This window comes from Lepidochelys kempii, chromosome 10 (assembly GCF_965140265.1).
Source record: "Lepidochelys kempii isolate rLepKem1 chromosome 10, rLepKem1.hap2, whole genome shotgun sequence".
Lineage (NCBI taxonomy): Eukaryota > Metazoa > Chordata > Testudines > Cheloniidae > Lepidochelys > Lepidochelys kempii.
In genome coordinates, this window is record NC_133265.1 from 73,523,066 (window position 1) to 73,542,224 (window position 19,159).

Below are 19,159 nucleotides of genomic sequence, written 5' to 3' on the forward strand. Positions count from 1 at the left end.
TCCCACAAACAAGTATGGAAATGTTTTTAGTCGGTCTGTTCCTCACGACATTCATTTGGATTAGGGATTGTATGTTGCATACCGCAGTGGTCCTCACAGCCAGGCCGTGTTCCCTACACAGCTTCTCCAGTAAACAGCCAGGGCTTTGTGGTGTGCATGAGAGAATAAGTGCTTTGCAGCTTTACGAGTGGGGCTGTTGTCAGTAGGCCCTCTTTGCTGGGGTGACAATGTTTGAACGCTGGTGTGTAATATTCTCCCAAGAAGAGCAGTGAAAGAAGCTTGAGGAGAGCGACACCTTCAGGCACACTAGGAATTGGAAGCGGACATGGAATATTACAGTGGTGCGTTCAATACTGGACAGTGATTGGGTGAACATTAAAAAAGTTCTGGGGTGTGTTCATTCAAACTACCCCAGAAGAGATAGGAAGATCATGCTAGCAGCCTCTCCCACAGCACTGTCACTCCCAGCCCCAGCTGAAACGGGAAAATTAGGAGAAAAAGTTAGTGGAAAAAGTTTCAGTGTTTGGTTTCAGTTTTCAAGAAAGGTTGGGCTGGCAGGGTGTGTGTGATGTTAGTCACCCCACTTAGCCTGTCCCTAGCCAGGACTGCTTCAGCCTTGGTCTGCATCTGAGCCTCCAGCCCATATGCTGCCCCAAAAGTTAATTGAGTCATATTAAAAGGCATTCATATACCACTGTGATGGGTGTGTATAAAAGCCTAGCTGGTGGGCGAGGAAGAAGATTAACCAAAACAAACCAAATACCCACCCCAAAATCCTAGCTCTAAGAAGGAAGCTACCTAACAATAACCGTACTGGAATATCCTGATCTTTTGCTGTTTTCACCCATGTCCTCCAAAACTCTTATGTCTCCACCCCCTTTTTAAATTCATCACTTGCTTTATTAGGCTTAACTTAGACTGTAAGGTCCTATTCTTCTTTGTTATAAAGTGCCCGGCACACCTATGGTACAATGAAATTATAGACCCCGCCCCAATCCTGCAAACACTGACTACTACTGACCCCAGTGGTTATTGTTCAGTACAGTCTCACTGGAGCCGGCCCTATAGCCATCTCAGTGGACAATCTACAGGGGAAGTAACTCTGCTATACTGAGTTGCAAAATATGCAGTGTCTGATTGGTCCAAGATTTATTTAAGCTATAACCAGACTGCACGCATGCTTGAGTTCAAATTAGCCATATTAGACAGTAAATACAGCATCACTTCTGCTGTCATAAAATTGTCCTGAGACTGACTTGCGGCAAAGACACTAATGAGAAAATAAGAGAAGATGCAGTGAAATTCATTAATGTACTCACTCACAATACTAATTTTGTGGCCAGCCTTGGATGCAGTGCCCTTTCAGAAATGACATGCACATGGAGAATTTGGGTCTGTTCCAGCTCTGAGGAGCAATAAATATTTTGTCCTTTTGGAAAGGAAAGTCTAATCACACGGGCTGCTTTTGCTCTTCATTTCGTCACTCTTCCCATCAGCTGGGAACAAAGAGAAGAGCCAAAACCATGTGAGCGGACAACTTGGTCCACCAGCAGCAAGCTCTCTGCAGGGCTACCACTGATGCACACAACCAGTTTGGGTGCCTCTGGGCTAACTTGAGGGGATGGTGTGAGTTCTCTCACGTCATTCAAACTGCTTTCTCCATCCATGGTTAAATCACAATGGGTTGTTGCTTGAGTCTGTTTCAGTTTTCCTACCTTTCTAGAAACCCCTTAGGGATTGCTCCAGGGCATAGTCCCTTTAAAATATAAAAAGGGGAGCTCCTCCACTGACCTGCAAATGTTTTATTTACGGTCTCCTGGGTGAAGGGACTGGACCTGTAATTTAACTGCTGACAGTGGAATTGGTATCTTCTAAATTTACAGGGCCTACAGGCAGATTCATCAGAAGGATAATTGGTATGATAGATAATTTAAAAAATAGAGTCCTGGACTGCAGCTATATGCAACTGCTGATGGTTTCATATTCCTCTCTACTGTTATACCTTTACTGGCCACTCACCATTTATACTGCAGACTGTCTCCCTTGTTGTAAATTACATTCTCTCAGATTTTCTCATAACTGTTCGCTGACTTGTGGGCCATGCAGCTGTCTATGCTTCTGTTCTAACTAGGTTTCTGCATTTGATCACCTCCAGCTGCATTGTTCTCTATTCCACTCAGGAAAATGTCCTGCACAAACTTGGATACCATGTAAGTCCTGCAAGTCATTCATATGCAGCAAAAAAGCCTTAATACGGAACCCCATGTTAATCATTTCTGTCATTCTCCTCCCTGGCCCCTTACTATTGCAATATGGTATAAGTCAATCAGTGCCTTTATCCACTCAAGGATGGTGACTTTCCATAACTGATAAGCTGTGCCTGCTACTCCTCTCTATTGGTGTGTGGCACCATGTCACATAGGTCTTTTGAAATAAAAGCAGACTGTACCCACCCCTTCATGCCCTGTCTGTTTTCTTTTGTTTTCTTATTGAAAAATGCCACCAGATTTGTATCCTGGAGGAACCCTATTTTTTATCGTCTCATATTTCCCTCAGATGTTTCATGATCTCATCTTATTAGTTTCGTTTAGATCTTGTCAACCATGGATGTTGGATTTCACTGGTCAGTAAGTTACTGGCTCTTCCTCAAAGATCCATGGTCATCTTAGGTGGGTAAATGGAACCTAAGAGATGTGAAGTGGCTTTCCCATGGTCACTAGGCAATGAGAATAGAAGTTAGGAAGTCTGATTCCAAAATCCCTGCTCTAGCCATGAGAAATAATCATAGGGAACTTTGCATCCCTTAACACTTCCCAATGATTGGGTAATTATCATCCCTGATTTATAGATGGGAACATAGAAGCACAGAGAGATGAAGTGAGTCCTGAGTCATGGCTTTTTGCTCGGTGCACTAGAATAATGGTGCCCTCTCCTTGCCTCTTCTTCCATGTCCAGTCTAGCTTCTGCTTTATGTTTTTAATGGTATAATAGAAACACAAACCAACACACATGGTTATAAATGGGTAAAGGCTCAAGGGGCATCAAAGACCAGTTGGCCTAGTTTCCAGTGGGAACGAGAGGTGCTTAGCACCTTTGAAAATTAGGCCACATGTCTATGGGTCCTAGGACTCCGTCTCACACTGATGCTGTTTCCAAGCAAAACTCTCCTACTAGAGAGATTATGAATAGGTGTAAAATGCAAATTCCAGTTCAGGAGAGCACTTAAACACAATCTTAAACTCGCTTTTATTCAGGGAAGCAATAATAATCTGCTTAAATCCAATTGACATCAATGTGACTTAAGCATTTGCTAAAAGCTAAGCACATGCTAAATTGCTCTCCTGAATGGGGATGTTTTCCTAATTTGGGGTGTACAGGATCTGAGAAGAGAGAGGCCAACACCAAACTAACAAACAAGTGTCTCCTTTTAGAAGGCCTCACAACCGACCCTGGCCTGAAGAATCCTAGTTTCTTTAAATTTCTTTAAAGTTCTAGGAGGAAAGCTGGCTTTCTCCCACGTGAGGGGAAGAGACACTTAAGACAGCTCAGAAGGTCCTTAACTCAGAGCCTTGAGCCAGAACAACCCACCTTACAGTCAGAAGAACAAAGTCTCTAGGGAACAGATCAGGCTTATCACTCGGAGGCCTGCAATGTGTAGCAACCAGCATGGCTTCTGGTCCCCTCTCCATTATTCAGTTTCCTTTTCCTGTTTTATTAGCCCAGACTATGGCAGGGCTTCCTGATGGTGCCTAGCCTGTTTGGCTGTAAGCTCCAGTCTGTCCATTCACATAGAGTCTAAAAATGGAAAGCTGAGCAGCACATCCAAGGATGAGCAATGAACTGGTATCTTGCATTGTGCATATGCTGCCTATCAATTGGGTCCATTATGGTTCCTCCTTTTAATTTCTTTTGAATGACAGACAGGTGATTTCTTTGGGCATTCATTGGGCCAGTTCCAATTTAGATTTTGTCCAACATTGTCCACCACGCATGATACTTGATCTGCATATGAGCTCATCCAACGAAACACAAACTAAATGTAGTCATGAGGTTAAAATTGGTTTCTCATGGAAATAAGAGATGGGCCCAAACTTACGCTCTGGACCCAAACACCCCATATTTCTGTAAAGTTCAGATGCAGATTTGAATCCAAGTTGGACAGAAGAGGGGTCAGGTGCTTAAATGCTGAGGGCTGAGTAGTAGATGTGAGTCCTCTTGAGCGGAAATCTGCTAATTTGGAAGAGTCTCATCCCTATAAGAAATAACACCAGAAATTAATGTCATGTTGAACACACAGCATTTTCTTTTGAGTGCTATGAACTGTTGTGTTAGTCAACAATTATTTCGCTTTCTGTGTGAGGCAGATAAGTAATTTGGCTTAATTAGTAAGCAGATATATACTGCTCTTAATCATAAGACTCCTACTTTTTACATCATGCATTTTGCAGCTATGGTTGGCTCTGCTGAATGGCATCTGAAACGGCCTCTTATTTTTCAACAAAATCCTGTAGGCTCTTGAAAGTAATAAAGGCCCTTGAGGGTTTTCTTTTTCTCCTCAGTTCACCCAAAGCGCTCACTTTCTCTGAAAATTGATTATTTCCTTATTATTATTGTGTTCTCCTCTCAGGGTTCCCCATATCTCATTTAGCTTCATCAATTTCAAAATATAGGATTTTACTATACTCCTTTGGGCATATGGATTTCCATTAGCTTTTGTTTAAACTCAAGGAGTCACTGTAGTGGTCCAGAGGGTGCAGTGTTGAAACATGTAGGTAGCCTAGTCATTTGGCCAACAACAAAATTTCAAATACAAATGGACATGGTAAGGGTTGCTTTAAGAGAGGCCTTTACATCTACAGACAAATCTGTTCTAAAGGGGAAGGGTTATTCATTGCGTTACAGAACTGGGATGCTATAAACAGGAAAAAAAAAAAAACCTTTCCGAAATCCCAGACAAAGAGCTGGCAATGTGAGCTGGAGGCTTCTTCATCCATGTAAGCCTGCACCGAACTTAAGGATGGAAAATTTCCCTGCTTCCCCTCTTCAGTCCTTCTCCTTCTAATCGTTTTTTATTGTCCTCTTTAATCTCTAGATGGAGCAAAGTGGCTGACAGTCAGGCATGAAACAAGATGTATTTAAATGTAATTTTTAAAACAAACTGGATTTCTGTGCTTATGAAAGGGGTAACGTTGGACTGCAGCTGAGCCAGGCTAGACTGGCACCAAAGGGCTTAGATTTGGGCAGGGATTCTGGCTGAATCACCAGTTGCCTGAGCCATCCAATTTCCCCCCATGCTTTACCACATTCTGTGCTTACAAAAGGGTTAAAGTTGGGTCTGTCTACACTGCAATTTAACACCCATGGCTGATCCATGCCAGCTGACAGGGCTTGGCCTACAGGTCTGTTTAATTGCGGTGTAGACATTTGGGTTGGGCTGGAGCCCAGGCTCTAGGACCCTGCTACGGGGGAGGGTCCCAGAGCTTGGGCTCCAACCCGAGCCCAAATGTCTACAGTGCAATTAAATGATCCCTTAGCCTGAGCCCCATGAGCCTAAGTCAGCTGGCACGGGCCAGCTGCAGGTGACTAATTGCAGTGTAAACATACCCTTTGGGTTGCTGTCAACCTGGGTTGGATTCCAACAAATGGCCTAGATGTCTGCAAGGCTCCTGACTCAATCACCAATTCCCTGAGCCATCCAGTTCCCTCCCCGCTCCCCTTTTACCGTGAATGGGTGCTATTGAGGATACCAAATTCAGAGAAATCCTCCTCTGGCATGTGCCACCAGTCACTTCTGATACCTTCTCCATGAAAGAAAGACACGTACTGCCACAAGATTTCCATTGCCTTGTCAACAAAGGAAGGTGTAAGCGGGGGAGAAATACTGCTCTCTCATCTAATATTATCTGTCTCTAGGTGACAAATTAAATGTTCCAGCTCTGCAACACTGACCATTCATCTTGGTTGAGTGGGGTCGCTGTTCTCTACTCCAGGCACCAATTCTGCTATCTATATTCATTAGGTGCACTGTAATATAGATGGGCTGGGGCAAATGAAGCTTGCTCATTTCAAAGATCCAGTATTGAAATCCTATTTTTTCTAGAAAACACAAAGTAATGTCCCCATTTCTTCTTGTCTCCCTTAACTAGTGTTCAATATGGGCTTGTCTCACGGTGTTACCTCCGAGAGCGTGGCTGGAGCTCACTAGTCTGATCTTTTTAGTCTTGCATCAAAGACTGACGCTAATATATGTGTGTGAGAGAGACCATATCATCCAATCAAGCAGGAGGCAGTGTCTTTACTGGATACTGTGTCAACGCCTTGCAAATGCTATTCCTTCCCTTTTGGTTTTTAAAGTGAATCCTGTGTAGGGCACTCGGTGCTGCAATCTGAAGACTGCTATTTGTCCACAGAGCTGACAGAATATAAGGGCTTCATTGCAGTTTTGTTCTCCCACTCACGTGTTCCCCCTCCCCCACCCCGCTGTCTTGGAGGGTCTGCTTCTGACGGTGAGAGGAGGAGCCATTCTGTGCAAGTGAATTGTACTCTGCTCCCACTCCTGATATGCTCTGGAGCCAACCCAAGCTTGCCCTGGAATGCCTCTAAGAGAGATGAATCCTCAGTGGCTGCCCTAAGTCACCTTGAAGTCCTCTTGCCGAAGCAACGCAAAAGAAGTCTCCAGTGGTCCTGAGGATCTGGCTCGCAGTGTGTGGGAGGGTGTGTTTGTGTGTGGGGTCTCTACCCATTCCCAGGTATCAAATAGGGTGGTACCTTTCATGGACATTACATTCACTAAGGTGAAAGAAAAGTGCCACTGAAGTAAATAAACCCAATAAGTGAATCGCTGTCTGTCTCCTTGGAGGGAACAAGGAGGATGGGACTGTAAATTTTCTTTTATGGACTCTTAGAAAATCAGAGGACTGTTACATTGTCACCCATTGGTTCTTTGACAAAACGTGAATTATACCCTTGTGTTAAATCACCATCTGTTTGGGTAACTTAGGGAAATAAGAAGTCCACGCTAAAGAAAACAGCATCCTTGCAGATGTGTGACTGCTCTACTGGATAATAAATGTTAACAGTGACATTCATTTCCGACTTTAGAGAAACAGTTTAAAGGTCAAAGAACTATTGCTGCATTTTTTAAAAACAAATTTACCACTAGCTAAGGCCATGCTGGCCAAATTAATCACAAACAGATATTTAACAACTGGGAGCAGGATCTCTGCTTTAGCTCTTTATTTATAATAACATTTTAGCGGGGGACGGGTGGGAACTTTAGCGATACATGATGATTTAAACACGGCAAGAGGCTGCAGTCTTCACACGCAAAGGGAGAGATTTACTTTTTAAATCTGCATGAAGCCCTTAAACTTTGCAAGTAACCCAGGTTGCTCAACCAATTTACCACCCGCCTCTCCCAATGATATATAATAATATCTTACATCTGTCTATAATTTCCATCCAGGAGATACCCAAACCATTTTAGTATGTATAGGAATCAATTCACCCACCTGAATGCAGGCCCTCCTAGTGTGAATCACAGCACATCTTTAACCTTTCACAGCAAGGCTATTCAACACTGGGATGCACTTTAAAGTATATCCAACTAGGTTAGAACATGAAGTGAAGAAGAATGCTACACTCAGTTGATACTGGAGGGGGAATTTTAAAGGAGATAGAATTTAGCCAGGACATCATGGTTCATAAGTTTCCTGAGCAGTGCCTTGGGATCAGGGATGACCACAAAAGGTTTTTATATATCTAAAATATGGTATACCCGCACCATGCCCCCAACATCATCCTGGAGCCTTATCTCAGTTCCTGCTCAGAAGGAAGAATGCTATTTCCTCTAGAGTTCTTGATTATTCCTTCTGTAACCCTCAAGGAGATCACCTAGACTTCTGTGGCTCTGTGTGCTGGTAGCTCCAGGAGGTGCACACTGTCCCTGGTAGGGATGGGAAGCCAAGGGCAGACTCAGAGGCTGCTTGACAACCAATAGGAAGTGAGATGCCCTTCTCTGGGCGCTCAGGAGAGGGGAGAAGCCTTTTTGGAGCAGTCTGGAGCCAGCCAGGGAAAGGGCAGGACTGGCTGAGTGCAGAGCTGGTGAGTCCCAGGCCTGCATACAAGGTTCACCCTGAAAGGTGAACTCTGAGGACCTGAAAGCAAAATTCAGCTTGAGCCTTTCCCACTTCAGCATGACTCCCAGAAAACTTCCCTCAGCCAGGCTGAGTTAGCCCTCCAGCACCATAGGAAAAACCAGTCACCACATGGCTCTGGCTATTAGTCCATGGCTGCTGCCTTCTGTGAGTGTGTCTGGGCGCTGATGTCGGAGACTAAAGCTTGGATTTTAGTATAGTTTTGTAATCTGTGCCTTGAGCCCTGCACCCCCTTGTGGTGAGGGGAAATCCTGGGACTGGAAGCAGCCTGACTCCTGCCTGAAGAAGACACCTGCCAACAGAGATCATCAGCCCCTCTGCAGTGACTGAGGAGATCAGAGCCATCTTTGAACCTGAAGATCCATTGCAGAGTTGTAAGTCACCATCTTTTAGTTAACTAGTGAGGGAGATTGGGGGATCCCCTTGCCCCCTGAACTGTGTCCTCAAGCCAGGGGGTAAGGGTCTGGGGATTTTATAACCTGCTGCTTATTAAATCTGCGGAGAGACTTACCACCTTATCCCACTTGTGAGTCTTTTGGGCTGTACTGAACCCAGTCAACCATATTGCTAACTGCTGCACAGAAGATATCACGGTCATAGTCATCAAGGGCCCCAACAAAGTACGTGTACCAAAGGAGCACTAATTTTACGTTTGCCATATCAGGTCACATGACCGGGGAAATACATGACTACTATCAGCATGGGCACTGGTTACCTTGTTCAATATAATTACTGTGTTAAATATATTGTATGTGTGTGTGTTATTTCTTGGAAGTCTCCAACTATCTGGCAAGTAAGGGGAGTTATCTTGTGATTAGAATTTTCCTCCCAAGCTGCCCTGGTGACCCTGCCAGGAAGGAGCAAAGGGGATGGAGGCACTGCCAAATAAAATTCATATGGGAAGAAAAAGAAGTTACACCCTGCTGAGTGGGTGGTGGGATCTAGAAGAACCTAGGCCTGTCCATCAAAACCCATAAGGAGATTGGCGCTAAAGGAGGTAACCAGGTGGAAAGGGGGTGCTACACTTCTAATACAGTTATTGATCAACATAGGGAATCCAACAGAATCAAATCATGACACAGAATGTATGCAGGACACTGGATGGAAAATGATACCCAGACACGCTATATTGGAGAGAATGAAGGATCTATCCGGGCACATTTTGAAGCTGTATGAACATACATATTCAGTTCAAAGTTTGGTGAAGGAAAGTATAACCATTTAAATGGCTTATGCACCATTCATGTTAAATTTGCTGAGTAGTCCTTTATCCCCCAGGTCACCCAAATGAATCTGGTCCAATGTCAAGAGTGATATGTTAGATTCCTTTTAAAATTAGTCTTTATCCTGTGAGAAATGAGTTGGTGCTCAGAGTCCAGTTTCTGGTAGGCAAGAGCTAGCCCACCACTTCTCTGGCCAGACTTCTTTCTGGCAGCTTCTGGACTGATGTCTTGTTTATATAGGGACACTCAGGAAAATTAATTTGAATTAATTAAATATGTGGATTTAAGACAGATTAATTAAATCATATTAAATCCCTGTGTGGACTCTCATTGGCTCTAATTCGGTTTAGTTCAGTGAATTAAACTAAACCGAATTAAATTCACTTTAAAAAGAGAGAGAGGGAGGATAACGCACATTGTCTAAATCTGGTATCACAATTTCCCCCTTTCTGGAGGGAGATAGGTGGCTTCAGTTAAAAAAGGAGTTGGTAATTTGAGTCATTTCCCCCAACTTTGAAGATCCCATTTAAATTACTCTTATCTCTTATCATAAACTGAACTCTCCTTCAGAAAAATGCAATTATTTCAGAAGATAAGATCACATGGCAGACCTATAACACCACTTCTATTGCTGGAATATGCTTCTGCTGTGTCCCTTAACTATTTCAATGAATGCCTTTTTGCCCTACCATTAATTTTACAGATGGCTAATTAATTACCCTCCCTATGGCAACCATATTTGCCATAGGGTTTTATTAACTTGCAAATCAAAAGAAGAGGCTTAAATATGACATGCTCATTTTTTAAATAAGGTATGTCGGCTGTGTTTATCAGTGTTTTATGACACTACAGTCTGTAAAGTTATCTATTTAATTCAGAAAAACACATTATTGTGGCTTGAGAAATTTCCCATGGAAAAAAATAAGGGTTCTCTTGCAGACACAGTGATGAAATGTTTTACTGCAGACAGTCACAAATATTCTAAACAGCTCCATAGCTTTGTTTACTTTTAGTAAATCAAAGAATCACCCTAACAGTCTAATAGTAGGGGTTTGGAATATACATTGCTGATATAACTCTTGCATCCATTTCCTGCTGTCTTGTACTCTGGGATGTTCCTAGATCGTCGTTCTCTACACGATTGCATTCCTCCTGGAATTTTGGGAGAAATGTCTTACCATTAATTTCAATGGGGCCAGGATTTCATGCTGTCTGTCTAAACTGGAATGCAAAAATATTGACTCTCCATGAGGAGGAATTTGTAGAAATGTGGTTCTTCAGATTAAAAGCAAGAAGCAAAATGGATGGGCTTCTGGCCTGCATTAGATTAATTTCTGAGCTATTTGAGAAAACATGATTGAAGTGGGATGAACGGATTGGAGACAAATCATCATCAATACAATTTTATAACAGTATCTACACTTACCATAAGCAGTCTGTCAGCTTCTCAACTCTGCTGTATTTTCTTATCAGATACACACCCCTCTTTTACTGCTTATGTAAGATAACACAGTGTCAACACTTCAGTTTTCTTAGAGTTTTAAAAAAAAATTGTAATAGTTTTGACTCAACTTTTCATGTGATTGATCAGCGGTGAATGCCTGTGTACTGGCGTGGACCATACAAGATGGACATGATTGGGGTTGGTCACTGGTTGGAATTTTCATATCCATATCAATCCTCCCCACACATCCATTTTTGTTTTACTGATGCAGCCCCACTATGGATTATAGTATTAGCCACTCAGTCTCTAGGCTGTGTCTTCCTCTGTGCTGGTGCCAAGCACACCTGTTGGTGCTAAATCAATAATCGTATGCAGTAGTTAGAAACATTGGGGAGTGCTAGAGTGGACGAGTGCTCGAGTGGTCCATCTCCTTTATCCTGTCTCCAAAAATGACCAGTATCACATGCTTTAGTGGACGATGTATAACCCCAACAATGGCACAATGAACATGCCTATGGGAGGAAGTTTCTTCCTCACTCAGGCACCTACAGCCAGATTTTCAAATGAGTTCAGTTCTCATGTAGGCACCAAAATATACTGCTAGATTTTCAAAAGTGCTCGGTACCCAATCTGCCAATGTATTGCAAATCTGGCCATAAGTGAGTGGCTTCCATCCTTAAGCAGGATGGTTTATAACTTTTACACATTTTTATGCTAGCTAGTATAACTCTGATATTTTTGTTATTTGAACTTAAGCTCAAAAGAGTGCAGGGAACAGGAGCCAGAGACGTTCTACTGTAAAAGAAAAGGATCCATGAGGCTTGATTGTCACAATTATCATTTGCTTCAGGGTAGTTTCATAAAGTGTTCAAAGCTGTATTATTTGGAATTTTTTAATGTTTCATTCTTATAAATGGTGTGTGTGTGTGTGTAAAGTTATACCACAGGGAAAGTTTTGATAGTCACTGGGGCCAGATTGGGTAGCTGAGCCCAAGGTCACTACAGGAGAGCAGGGACTGTATGTTAGGGTCTTGCTTTACTCTGGGTTTGTAATCCAGTGAAAGAAACTTCACCCCAGTATCTCAGGCTCCACTGGGGAATTGATTTCAGTGGCTAATCAGAGCTGGCATCAGTGAAATGGAGCAGACCTAGGGTCAGCCCGGACTGGAGTTGACCTGGTTGGCTGGTAGCTGACCTGTTAGAGTTGACAGAGACGTACTGGACCAGATCTATTCTGGTGGTCGCAGACCTGACCTCAGTGACTGGACTGGGCTAGACCCAGCAGCAGTGGACTGGAGTAGCAAGCCTGCACATTATATCAACCCTGGAATTTAATTCACTGCTGTTAACACTTGACAGAAGGGCTACACATAAATGTATAGGCCTTTTAAAATCCTGTCTACTGGCATTTTGTACTGTGTCTTATAGCAATGATTTCCTCTGGCTAATTATGAATAGTAGAAAATGGTTGGCCTGTTTTCTTTGTTTTAATCTCTAAGTCCCAGTAGAATAGTGATGAATCTCTTGGGGACCATTCACTTCAGGATCATTCATACAGGTTATTTTTTAAGTCACTCAACCTTTGGTTTCAGTCTTTAGTACACCACTGAAAAATGTGTTTCTTTGTCACTTTGTATTGCTTAACTGACCTGCTCCAATGTTCCCCAAAGCCTAGAATCCCCTGACTTTTCTATATCATGTGAAAAATCATATCATCATTTGTTTCCCAGGGCAAGAAGATGGAAAATCCCCATATCTATCTATCTATCTATCTATCTATCTATCTATCTATCTATCTATCTATCTATCTATCTATCTATCTATCTATCTATCGAACGGTTTATAAATCATATTTCTCTTTCTAAAACTTGCCCATATTCGGACTGTATGACAAGATAGAGAAACTCTTCTTTCAGCTCTGGCACCAAGCTAATTTAATTTCCATATTTTCATTATCTTTCTATTAACCACTAGTGCTCTGCAACCAAGGAACAATTTAAACTATATAAAGCTACATCCATTCTGTGCCACAAACTCTCAAGGGCACTTCGATAAATTACATCCCCATAATGAAGAAGTAGGGGGAGAGGGAGGCAACAATAGGTTTCTCAGCAATAGTATGAAATCAGGATTTGATCTGATGCAACATGACTTGCTTGCAGTGCAGATAGAATATCAAATCGTCCCTGCGAAATTTAAACCTCGCTATAATCCCCCAGTTGTATCCATTGTTCGGCTGAAACCTTGAAGGCTGTTCAGAATAGTATGCAAATTGGGATTTAGTTGACATACTTTCTTTTTTTAGTCTACTCAATTTAATTATGATCCTCAGTTTACAATCTAATTTATGTGTGTTTGATGTCACTATTCATTAAAAGCGGGGATAGGGTCCGAAAAGTGACATAAATCATCATCGTAATAATACAAAGCAGATGAGCGCGGCACCTGCACATAGGGCACCAGCAATAGAGTGCAATTCTGCTCTGGGATCGATTTGGGGTAACCCCATTAGAACGATCGCTCACTGCAGGACCATGAAACTGTGAACTACACGCAAAGGAAAAGTACATGGACCCACATGCTCTACCACAAAAAGGGTACAGCAAACGCTAAGAGGCATTACGATTATTCAGTCAAATTATCATTGGCTGTCATAATTAGGAAACAGACATGCACACACGCAAGCCAAACCTTCAGACCTGGCCCCAGATTCGAACTTCATAGCTCTACCATGGACCACACCAGAACCCTGGATTCTCCAGACCTCTGCATCTTCAGACTGAGCCCAGTTTCAGACAATATGGTTCAAGCTGTGAACCTGGGGCCAAACCCCAGACGGAGATGTAGGATTTTAGTTCAGGCCCATCACTAATTATTAGCGAAGGGTCTGCTAAAGGAAGAAGTCTCAGAACACTTTCTCACTTCTCTTCTTATGCCCAGTGGAGATGGATATGATGTGCAGGGCTACCCTTGCTGTTGATTCCTGGGGTTGAAGGACCATGGGCAGGGGGTTCTCAGGACCTTTTCCTTCTAATCGGTCCAAGAGAGTCCAATAAAGACTAACTTTGGCAAGCTTCACAGTCCTATAAGTCCTCTGTTGTATCAAGCTGTTGGTTGATCTCACAGGTCATTTTAGAAGGAGGATACGTACTTGACAGACCTCGATTCTGTGCCTGCTGTATTTATTTTTGCATAAGGCATCCAGGTGCTGGGGTGGCAGGAGCCATTTGTAAATCACAAACTAACTAGAGCACAGGATCAAATTCACTGCGGGTGTAAAGTAAATGGTTACTTACAAGAGGGAAGAGTTGGTCCACAGTCTTTCCTGGGTTTTACTGAAATCTCAGGCACTGAGGGCATTGCCCTAATGGCCTTGTTCCTAACTTCATGGGGCAGATGGATTCAGGAGAAATTTTTAGAAACTGGCATTTTCCACCTGAAAGGGACATTTTTAGATGTTAATGTTTGTTTCTGCTGGAAGAAACAGCAGACAAACAGCTGCAGCTGTTTTTCAATTCTCATAGGACCTACAATTGACCTGCACACTTCAGAGGCTCCCTCGTCTTTCTGAGCAATAGACAGCATTTGGGTTTTGCTTTGTTTTGAGCTTATGGACTATTGTGTGTCACCATAGCAATAGCTCCCAGCCCTCTGAATTAAAACCCATCCATTCTGAATATGAAACAATATACCCTGCACAGCTATTTTTAAGGCAAAATGGCGAATCGTTATACACACCAATTAAATCAGCCCTCCCAGTGACAAGTGAATATTTGATTTCTTGCTCCCAAAGGATGACATATACCATATTGCGCTACAGTAATATTTCCTAATAAATTATCCAGCTGACACGCAGTCTTCCAGGGGAAGGAGGGAGATTGTTAACAAAGGGGACAAAAACAACTCTTCCCTACTTGAACCCTCACCTCCAGTTCAGTTTCCTTGCAATATATTTCACAAATGATCGCTGCTGGCGGGAGGCTCGATTTGATTGCTAAATGTATTTATAAATAAAATTGTGAGACACACATGCACATTGACGCTGAAAGGGCAAAAAACCCACCTGCAAGTAACTAGTTCAGTGCTAGAGAAAAAAACACTGGGCCAGATTCTCTGGTGGGTTTGTGCTGACATGTGTCAGTGTGGAGTCTGGCACAGGGTGGGAGGTCGGCTGCAGAGGCTGGAGTGGTTCAAAGAGACTGCAGCAGCATTTGGATTGGGTCTGAGGAGACAGGGTGCCAGCATGCACAGGGTTTGCACTGATTCAGTGCCCCCACCAGCAGTGGCCTCCATCAAGAGCCCCAGGCATGATCATAAGCTCAAGCAAGTCACTTACCTTCTTCATGCTCTCTTTGGGCTTTAATCTACAGCCCCTCATCGCGGGGTGATGCCTCCTTAGCTGAAGTCAGGCCAGGCATCACATCTCAGAGGTACCATGCCTTCTGGAGCTCCCAAGCACGGAAAAGGTGCACAACCATCCCTCAATGCAGTGCAGTATTTGAAGTCAGCCAGTGACAGGTGCCATACCAGCTGCCGGTGAAGTCAGTGAATTCTGAGCCCAGTCATGTGACCTGGGCATAATCTCTTGTTACCCATGTCACCTGACTGGGCCCAGGAAATAAAGGCTAATCTCTTATCTCTTATTCTTGTGTGAGGTCATGGCTCTTCCTTCTCCTCTTTGGAATAGCCAACATCTCAGGGAGGGACCATGGGACTTAGGGTCCTATGCAGGGAATGGAATGTAGAGACAGGCTTCCTGTGGCCCTCCCATCTTTCATGGGTACAGCTGTGCAGGGGGCATATTTGATTCTCCACATCTGTTTCCCCATCTGTAAAATGGAGATAATGATCTTTAACTGGCCCAGGGGGATAACATTGGTAACGAGCATTGGTAACAGCTATGGGAACGCTAAGTATTATTGTTAGACACAAGTAAGGAATTCAGCTGAGGGCATTTTTAATGGTCTACTAGATATCAGAGAGATTCCTGCGAATGTTAAAGTGGAAACCTCTAACTCTGCTTTCTTTTTAAAGGTCCAAAAGACAAATGAGGAAAACAGTGATCATTAAGTTTCACATCTGTCACATGGAACAGTACAATTTAAGGATGAAGTTGCTACTGTGGATTTGAGCTGGAGCAGTCATGCTTAACTAACCTGTTTGGAGTTCTTTGAAGATATTGCTAACATGATGAGGGAAATGCAGAGGATGAGTGGATGCTGTGTACTTAGAAAATTAAAAAGCACGGAAGCAGCCAACAGCTATGCAGCCTTCAGTTCCACATCAGAGAGTAATAGCTTAAGCAAAGAGCCCATAGAATGGGAAGTGGAAAAGCAGCTGGAGAGAAAACCAGCTAACAGCAGGATCTAAATGGAGGACAGACATGACAATGTTATAATTTGGAAAGGTTAAAGATGAGTAACAGGGCCCATCTTTTATATCTCACTTGTTCTCAGTGGGTCAGATTCTCAGATGGTGTAAATCAGCATAACTCTGATTTACACGAGCTGAGGCAGCAATCATATAATATGTAATGTGGATGAAGGTTTTGAAAATCAGATCTCGAAGGGAGATTTTCAAAGCTACAAATAGAAGTTGTGTGCCTAACTCCTGGTAATTTGAAACTCAGTGCTGAGTTACTCTCTATTCCTTTTGACTCCCCTTTCCCCACACTATCCAAATTTGCAGAAGATACTAAAATCAGAGGCAGAGCAAATAAGGAGGAACAAAATGACCTGATTTAGATCGTATAGGAAACTGTGCCAACAGATGGCCAACACAATTAGTTTGATGTAGATGAATGTACAAAGTTTGCCTGGGAGCAAGAAACCAACTGTTGAGGGCAAATGTACTTAAGAGAACATTAAACCAGCACCCTGACCGAAAAAGGTTTTGGAAAAATCCATTGAAGTCATCAGTTTATGGAAAAAAATCAAACAAAATGCTGGGTTTCAAGGATTTAGCATAAATGCTTTGTCCAGAAGTTTGGCTGGTTATTAGTTGATCACCTTTTCGAAAAACCACAGTCATCCAGTCAGGAATCAGAAACAATGGTATGTGATTAGGTAGCCAGTCAAACCATGAATATGAATGGCCGCTTGCCCAAGAGACAGTTTGTGAAAAAACATAGCCTGAAAATTCATTAACACTTTTTGGTGAATACTATATATTTGCAGAAATCAGGAGCCATTTGCAAATGATTAACTCATTCTTCTGTTCACAAAACTCCTAATTAATATTACTCATTATGGATAGTTCATTGAACTCATTATGGATAGTTTGACTAGCTGCAGATATGAACTGTTGTTGGCAAAAGTTTGGATCAGTTCTTCTTTCATCCTAACCAGATTCAGTAGAAGAATTGGTTTGATATGTTGACACTGCCTCTTAAATGGTTTGCTTAAAGTTCAAGTTAACCTTTAAAATGATAGGTTTCAGAGTAACAGCCGTGTTAGTCTGTATTCGCAAAAAGAAAAGGAGTACTTGTGGCACCTTAGAGACTAACCAATTTATTTGAGCATAAGCTTTCGTGAGCTTCATCCGATGAAGTGAGCTGTAGCTCACGAAAGCTTATGCTCAAATAAATTGGTTAGTCTCTAAGGTGCCACAAGTACTCCTTTTCTTTTTAAAATTATAGCATGCCATGTTCTGAAATCTTGATGGGAAGAGTAAAATGGAACATGTCCACAGGGAAGGGAGGGCTGAAGTGGTATTGGCCTTCTGTAGACGGTGCATGATTGCAGGAGAAGCCTTGATGAAGGAGTGGGTAGACTGGAAGAAAAGAAAAACCTTATCAGATTGAATGGTCTTTCCAAGGCAGCAGCTTTGCACAAGACATTGTTAGCTAAGATGATTGATTGGAAAATGACTCAAAGCTTTTAGTCTCTAAAAATGAGCACTTTTCTCCTCACAGGTGGATGATTCTTCATCTGATCAGTCTAATCCTACACACACAAAAGACAAACTTTCCCCGCACAATTAAAAGTTCCCAAAGACTCAATCCACCCTAACATTCACACCACACCTGATGAAATCTGTGAAGGACACACACAAGTATTAATCAAATTGGGTATAGGGATGGTTGAAAAATTTCAATAAAAACTTTTTCAATGGATAACTGCGTTTTTGACTAAACACATTTCTTTTTGCCCACAGAAAAGTTGGATTTTTTTTTCAAATCCTGAAAACTGAATTTTTTCAGTTTTTTGGCTGAAACTTTTCAACATTCAAATTTCTGCAGAAATATCAATTTTTCTCTATAGATAATTTAGAAGTTTTTTTTTTCATCTACAACAAAATGTTTCATGAAAACGCTAATATTTCAACCAGCTCTCTTGGTTTTGGGTTGTGTATTTGTTACCTAACCTGAAGTGGCACTAATTAATGTGTGTACACACATATATAGTTAGAAGTGAAATATGGAAGGAAGGGAGATCTAATTTTGCCACCACAGGTACCTCACCACTAACATTTATACACACACACACACACACACACAGAGGCTGTTAAAAAGCTACATAGCAAAAAAATAGCATCAGCATATTAATGTTGTGAGTTCAAGAACTGAAAAGTCAGGAAAGACCCCAGAAGAAGGTTGTCCAATGATAATTCCTCTCTCTGCCCATCTGTTATATTTTATAGTCTATATTCATAACAAAATGCTAATACATTCAGATTTAAACATGTGTAAGAGAAATACAACATGGCCAAGTTATCATAACCACAGCAAACTGAACTTTTGCAATGTATTTACTTCTGCATGCTTGATCTCAGTTTTACTTACTGCTAGGTGCATGGATATTTGCCTTTAGTTTCTTAGAGCTCTATTTGGAGGGAGACAATGAAAAGGAAAAATTGAAATCCAGAGAGGTAGAAAAGGGGGAGTTGTTTGTTTTTCCCTCTGCTATTTTGCCCATTACAAATAAATATTTATCTTACAAGATCTGACCCCAATTCAACCAGGCACTTCAGCACATCCCTAATTTTATAATAAGTATTTAGTATTCCCTATGTGCTTAAAGTTAGGCAGGGTACTTAAGTAAGCACCTTGTTTAATTGGGCCCTCTGCTAGCAAAGCTAGCTAGCTGTTCATCTTGAGATGCTTAGAAGCTTCACTCCTACTAGAAAATTCTGTGCTAAATATACCTTCATGCAGATCCAGTGTGAAAATGTATTTGATTCCTTGTTCAAAGCTCCTTGCTTCCTTCCTTTCTACTCGTATAACTGTTTTTTTGTTTGCTGGGTCCTGTTTCACAGGTTACACACAGGGCTTGCAACTGCATTTGGACTTGACTTTCAAATCTCTGCTTCCTTTTGAACATCCAATAGCTGTTTTT